Source organism: Triticum dicoccoides, chromosome 4B (assembly GCF_002162155.2).
Source record: "Triticum dicoccoides isolate Atlit2015 ecotype Zavitan chromosome 4B, WEW_v2.0, whole genome shotgun sequence".
Taxonomy (NCBI): domain Eukaryota; kingdom Viridiplantae; phylum Streptophyta; class Magnoliopsida; order Poales; family Poaceae; genus Triticum; species Triticum dicoccoides.
In genome coordinates, this window is record NC_041387.1 from 135,583,745 (window position 1) to 135,591,307 (window position 7,563).

At 44.1% G+C, this 7,563-nt stretch overlaps 1 non-coding gene and 2 pseudogenes across 1 annotated transcript; 2 read left to right on the forward strand and 1 right to left on the reverse strand.

The window, feature by feature from the left end:
• Positions 1 to 4,216, forward strand: part of LOC119292587 — a 54,460-nt pseudogene extending 50,244 nt beyond the window's left edge.
• Positions 2,505 to 2,579, forward strand: TRNAP-UGG. The gene has a single exon. It is a non-coding gene; the product is annotated as a tRNA-Pro (tRNA).
• A 762-nt stretch (positions 4,217 to 4,978) lies between the features above and the next one.
• On the reverse strand, positions 4,979 to 5,744 carry LOC119292588 (annotated as a pseudogene).
• Between the last annotated feature and the right edge of the window lie 1,819 nt (positions 5,745 to 7,563).

Consider the following 7,563-nt stretch of genomic DNA (forward strand, 5'->3'; position numbering starts at 1 on the left):
AAGTTGAAATCGCTAGTAATCGCGGATCAGCATGCCGCGGTGAATATGTACCCGGGCCCTATACACACCGCCCGTCACACCCTGGGAATTGGTTTCGCCCGAAGCATCGGACCAATGATCACCCATGACTTCTGTGTACCACTAGTGCCACAAAGGCCTTTGGTGGTCTTATTGGCGCATACCACGGTGGGGTCTTCGACTGGGGTGAAGTCGTAACAAGGTAGCCATAGGGGAACTTGTGGTTGGATTGAATCCTTCGCCATGGAAATGCCCTCGCCTACTTGACTAAACTAAGGAGCTCAACGGTATAAACATGTAGGTTTTCTACTTTTCCATTTTCCTTCTTGTTTATCAATCACCAATCAAGACAAACCGGGCACTACGGTGAGACGTGAAAACACCCGATCCCATTCCGACCTCGATATATATGTGGAATCGTCTTGCGCCATATGTACTGAAATTGTTCGGGAGACATGGTCAAAGCCCGGAGAAAGAGCAAGAAAACTAAAGAAAGCGTTAGCGCATTGGACTCGAAATCCAAATTGTGCTAGCTGACAAAGAAAAAACAGAATATAAAAGAGAAATATTGGTTCTGACTGGTTGGTAAAAGGACTCTAAATCCTTTGAGTGGTTTGATTCCACAACAGAACAAAGAATGAAATGAATGAATGAAAGCCATGACCATGCCTCCAGTAGGAAGATCGAGGAACCGGTGCTGGCGCTCCTGGTTCATGGGATCCTAACCGCGATGGGGAGATTAGATATTATTCTTTCGTAAGTCCATCCAATGGAGATAGGTTGAGGAGAAAGAAAGGAGAAAACTAAAGAGAAAGATGGACAGTAGATTGACAGTATCCAAATCAAATAAGAAAAAAACGTAGCTATTTCATCAAATCCCGATTGTGTGGGTGTGAAGTGGAAAAATCCTGTTCTGGCTGGCAGGGGGCATAGGACTGAAAATCCTCTTTCGCCGGGCCTTTTGGACTCGAAATCCAAACGGAGAGAGTGGTTCGAATCCACCTCAGAATGAACAATGAAAAAGGCGTCGAGCGGGTGCAAGCTCGAGGAGCTAGGAAGGATGGAAGAAAGCTTGACCGTTTTTTCACTGAACTACTCGAACTTTTTGTTCGAAAAAGCGGAAATAGCTCAGTTCGAGAGAGGGTTGAGCTTCATCGGTTAGTGTGCACCAAAGGATGAGGTTTCTTTCCCATCCTACAAATTGAAACCGTTCTAGCTTGATACTGCGATATCGTCAAATCATCCAACGGAGCATGGAAACCATTTCGGTGGCGGTAATGGCCTCCAGTAGTTTTCTATGGAACCATACCACTATGGTCATCTATATGATTAGACCGTGCCTCTTCACTAGACTTTCCTGAACCATCCATTTGATTCCCACGGTCGTGACACCACTTTCTAAACAAAAGTTTCCAAAATCCAATGCGGAACCAAGCAGTAAGAGAAATTCATCATGGTAATTATTAGTCAAAAACCAAAGTGGAATGGAGAGAACAAAGAGTCAGATACAATGACAAAATTGTTGAGGAATCATGCTGAAAGAACAACATTCTGTGTCATAAATATCGTATATAGAGATTTTTCATGTAGCGACGCTTTTGATTCAATTATGAAAGTACGCTGTACTGGACTTGCACCCCTAGTTACGAAGAAGTGCAAGCACAGAAGCGGATGACCGGACCTTACCAACATACTCAAAAAAGTATTCTATACTGCTCTTGACAAGTAGTGTTTCCAGTCTAGCTGTGTCAAATCGGGTGTGAAGTGTCCTTCTAGGTTCTAGCTGGTAGAGCAGAGGACTGAAAATCCTCTTTAGTTTCACACATGGGACTCTAAATCCCAATTGCGCTAGCTCTATGGTTCGATTCCACAACAGAACGGATAATGAATGAATGTGGGCGGTCAACCAGGTAAGCCTGTGCCCAGGAAAGAAAGGACTAGGGAGGGATTGAGAGAAGATTTCACAGTGGAAAATGCAAAAAAGCATATCGTTCTTAGAAATTGTGGAATTTTACTCAGTTAGAGCTATGGTTTAGCATCAAGAGGGAAGTTTTGTAGAAGCAACAGGAAGAATTGCTCAGACACCCGTGAGCGTATATAACTTGGGTCGTGTTATAAATGCTCTGGCTAAACCTATTGATGGGAGAGGCGAAATTGTAGCTTCCGAATCTTGCTTAATTGAATCTCCTGCTCCAAGTAGAACTTCCAGGCGTTCCGTATATGAACCTCTTCAAACAGGGCTTATTGCTATCGATTCGATGATCCCTATAGGGCGCGGTCAGCGAGAATTCATTATTGGGGACAGACAGACTGGCAAAATAGCAGTAGCCACAGATACAATTCTCCAGAAAAAAGGGCAAGATGTAAGAAGAACGAGAGCGAGCCTTCATGAAAAAATGCAAGTGAAAGAGAATTGTCAAAATTTCCTAAAAGCGGTGGTTCTTTTCTTTATGGATCGGGTAGATCCATGTGTTCTGAGGGGGAGACGAGGTGTAGCGTAGTCTGGTCAGCGCATCTGTTTTGGGTACAGAGGGCCATAGGTTCGAATCCTGTCACCTTGATGTGGTATTCACACAATGGGGCCGAAGTGCAAAGCCCCGTAGCCTATCCGCGGTCGGGAAGGCAGGCGAAAAGCGCGCACAAAAGAAAAAGAAAGCTAAAAAGCTTATTTTGCAATCCATTATCTTTGGTATTCTTCTATATTTAGATCATATTATATAGCTATTTCACAGGTTTTATTTACATACCTTAGTCATGTTATTTGTCTAGCCTTCAATCAGAATAGCCTCTCCACCGGTTCCGAAGATTCTTTTGGCATCAATGTGCTTTTGGAATCTTCCTATGAAACAAATAACATTCTGGAATAGTTTAGGACAGAACAGACCTCAGTAGAAAGCGAGCTTTTTTCGCGTATAGCCACCTCAAAGCCCAATTAGCGCATGGGCTGCCCCCTCAATTCAACCCTGATGAGTACGCAAACTTGGTCAGGGAGCATTTAGACGGTGCAGTTAGTATTGACCACTACCTCCAAGTCCATAATTCAAAAATTGATGAAGTCCACATAATGGAGCTCAAAAGTCGATTACCAAATCTACTTTTTCAACATCTTGAAACTGCACATAAGAAATATTCTGAATGAATCACCTTACAATAACATACGAGAGACAGCTTTCTATTTTGTCGAACAACAAGTCGAACCCAATGAACAATTCCATTCAAAGGAATGTTCTAGAGTTTTTTCCACTATATTCGCGATATTTTAAAAAATGGAAGAAATTCTTCACGATTTCTAGAGTTCCGGGATTACTTCACTGATATCGATTTTCGCCTAAGCACGGCCTCTAGGTTAGTTCAAAGTGTAATACAACAAACTATCGATACACCGAAAATGAGTCAAGATGGATACATAAAATGGAGACATCGTGGATTACCAAAATTGGGACGACGATAGGACATTTCACTTTCTTTCGCAATATTTCTGATCATGACTCAACCACTAGGAAAGGGGATTGCTTACTCTCAGCCACGTTTTCGCTTATGCTTAGTCAAGTGAGGATTCCATTCGAAGTAATGTAACAGGAGCACCATCTTCAAAACTTCTCAGGATCCGGAGTTTTTCGATAAAAGGTCCCATCCTTCAATATCATGATTGGGTCAACCAGGCCAGATCATATGTGAAATAGTTTGATCGGGTCGACCAGGTTAGGCCCGATCATGAGTGAATAGAAAATCGAAAACGTACATAGCTGTTCCAGCGTAAATACTTTGTTTAATTCTACCACTTCTACTAGGAGTAGCCTTTTTAGTGCTAGCTGAACGTAAAGTAATGGCTTTTGTGCAACGTCGAAAGGGTCCTGATGTAGTGGGATCGTTCGGATTGTTACAACCTCTAGTAGATGGTTTGAAATTGATTCTAAAAGAACCTATTTCACCAAGTAGTGCTAATTTCTCCCTTTTTAGAATGGCTCCAGTGGCTACATTTATGTTAAGTCTGGTCACTTGGGCCGTTGTACCTTTTGATTATGGTATGGTATTGTCAGATCCGAACATAGGGCTACTTTATTTGTTTGCCATATCTTCGCTAGGTGTTTATGGAATAATTATAGCAGGTTGGTCTAGTAAGACGGGGGGCGACCGTTCGGTCGCCTATGATATACGGACCAATTGGTCAAAAATGGGTTTGTGCCGCAGGTGTTGAACGATCTACTCTACACAGGTGTGGGCTTACAAGGCTAGGGCTCATAAACCCTTTCTTTCATTCATCAAGGGGTCGGTCACTTTTCTGGGCCGTGATTGAGAAGTGGAAGTCATAAAAAAGAGATGTTTCTCTTCGCACCTCATATCAACAGGAAAGGTAGCTTGTCAAGCTGGCCTAACTATTGGAAATTCTAGCTTTCTTTTTTTTTCACCAGCTCTTCTTCTTTGTCAACGCTACTAAGGACCTGACGGTTCGCCTACTTGATGGATGAAAGAACATGAGAAGGGTTCTAAATAAAAGGCTAGAAAGTCTACTATAGTACAGTCAAAGTCAGTGGCTGAGTTTGCCTAGCCTCGCCTACTAATTTTTGTAGGCGAGCGAGTTAGCGAAGAGGCTTAGGGATAAGAGAGTGTCGGTGCGTACGTAGCCTTCATTCTACTACGCTACACAAAGTCACTTAGCTCGACGTTAATTAAGAGAGTAAAGAAGGAATACCCTACATAGAAGAACCACAGTTCGCTTACAAAGGTATAACCTTTAGCTCCCCGGGGCTAAGCTGCTTCGCACCACTGATAGTTAATTAAGATTCCATTTCAAAGGTGCTACTTTGTTTCGCAAGCCTTTGTCATTGTCAGTCAACTAAGGTTGGCCCTCGGCCCCCTGCGAATCCGTAAATCAGAGAGCATGCCGCAAAAAAAGGATGGTCCCCTATGCATTTCATTCTTTCCGGAACGCAAAGAATTAAAGTACCTGACCCCCCCATCATGGTGAACCTCTCCTTGTGATCGGGATGAGGTAGATGCCTCCCAGCCGGGGGAGCGGATCGAATCGGAGTTTCCTTAGGTAGCCACGGACCTACAGTTCTCCTTAAACTTCTGTGCTTGGTGGAAAAGAAGCAAACAAAGGTACGCTCGCTTGTTGTCTTGTTCTCTGCCGCAGACTGGGATTGCTCGCCAGCTAGGCCCTCTAGAAAAAAGTTGGAGCAACATTGTATGAGAACATATTACCCATCTTTGGGGACAAGGGGCGGAACGACCTCTCGATCTACTTACTGCAGCCCAGGACGGGCGTCGTCGTCTAGGCGTGACTTCTTGTTTTGATCTCCCCTACGCCTAGGACGTTGTCTGGGCCAAGAGCCATAGTTAGTTGTTGCTTCCATTTGGTTCTTCTTTCTCGTTGTTGATACCGGTAAGACCCAGCCAGATGATGATGTCTGCTGGTTGGTAGTGAGAGGACTCTTAGTACCCGCAAAAAAGGGCACTGGTGAAAAAAAACAATCATTTGATTTAGTTTCTTGCTCTCCGTTAGCAGCGGGAAAGGAGTCTATCTATCTGCCTAGCTTTGGTAGATTTCCCCCAACGCAATTCAAAAACGGAAATTCCATGAATCCCTGAGGTGGATAAGTCCGACGACTCAGCAGCAGTGCGGAATTGAGTTTCTAGTCCGGTAGATCTGATCTATAGTTAGGGGGCAATACATACCAAAAGGTTCGAAGAAGGAAGGCGCAGTATATAACCAACCCACCCATAGCCGGTCTAACTGCTGAGAGAGAAAAGTGCTTTTCTTTCCCTAAGAGTCCTCGAGTACACACAGCTATTGCGGATCCTTTGCGAGATCAGGATTTTGGATTCATAATTTAGAATCAATCCATGTTAGGTCAACATCGAGACAGAGCATCTCAGTTGGCTCTGTTAAGGAAGTGAAACAGGCATTCCTAGGTTGAGGTTACCATTGGATTGACCCTCAGTCAGGCCTCCGATTCCAAGGAGTTGATTCAGCAAGTTCCCCGCGCTACCCCGCGGGAAGTCTAATCGGATCAATCGGTGGTTCCGTAATGAGTAGTCGAATACACATTGAGGGGGCCTTGCCTCCTCCTTCCCGCCCACACCTTCATTCTTTTCCTCCTCTGATCTTAGAAAGCATACTAAACTTCACTCCAATCTTTCTCCATTAGCAACAAGAGGAGCTCTATCTATCGGCCCTTGATGAGTAAGCTTAGCTATATCTCTTAGGTTGCAAAGCAGCAAGCTCCCTTCTAATGCGTTATTGCTTGGAGCCTTCTCGCTTAGTAAGCCGCCTTTGGCCCTTCCTCCTTCTTACTCTGTTTGGTATTCGCTCGCGGGTTTGTTTCCAGGTTCTTTCATTCTTGGTTGGCTCTCTCTATTGTTGTTTGTAGATCATGCGTCCTGTGCATTGATCCGGCAGCAAGACCCGCCCTGGTTGTAAAGCGAAGCGAGCCGTCCTTCCTTTCATTCGTTGCTTTGTCTTCGGTTTGTTTTTAAACTCGACCTTCTATCGGGACTGTGGTGACGAACCTTACTCCCCTCGGTCAAGCGGTTGACCCGTCTGTCCAATAAGTTTACTAAGTGAATGGGAATCCTATAGTTTGACCAGCCTGGGAAGAGTAGTCAGAGGCAATTCGCTAATATGGAGCAGTTTATATCGGCTTTCTTTCCTAACTAACAGGAAAAGAGAGACATGCGAGTTCGACTCTCGTTCTATCCATGTTCAGTAGTCCCTTTCCATCTTGGTACTGTTGATGGCAGTACCGCTCAACTACGAGATGCTTGAAAGTTGATGTATCAATAATGTTCCCAAGAGTAGCATCGAGCCTCGAAACGGCAAGCCATGCTTCAAGCTAAGTCAGTATGGATCTAATTGATTGCTAAATTGAAGGAAGGATCTCTGTCGAAGATTCTCATTCTGAAGCAGGTGCCTAGCTCTGGAAGGATGGACGGGATCATACCTATTTGAATTGAATAACATTCTGTAACACTTGTTTTTGAGTGGGGAAGGAAAATAAGCACACAAGCGAACAACCATCTAACCGTCAGTCTGAACTCCCAGGATTAGTCCATCAGTAAGAAAAAGCTTTCGTTTCCGTCATTCAGCAGTGGAATGGAATAGTTCGATGGTATTGATCGTCCAACCATTGATTGGAATGTCTATCGTGATAAAACGTGTAATTCTATAAGCTAAGCAGATGAGGCAACAAAGAACCTAACCGTCCTCTCTGATTGACTTCATCAGAAGATTCCTATGGTCTGGTTTACCTTTCTTCTTTCCTTGCAACCTTGGATCGATATGGTTCATTCCTGGGCTATGCTCTTTCAACGGTTGACAGAAGAGGGGGACGGGCAAGGATGATCAGACTACTTGGTTCGGTTCGTCAGAGGTATTAAAAAAACCTTCTTTTTGGTCTTTTCTTTCTTGCCGCCACTTTAACAGGTGCCACTGCAATGAGAGCGTAAGTTGCGGAGTTTTTTCTGGATTCTTTTTTTGGTGCGCTCTTCCTTTTTTTGGATAGAAAGAGGGTTCAGTGGGAGGGCAAGGGGTAGTTAAGTTTT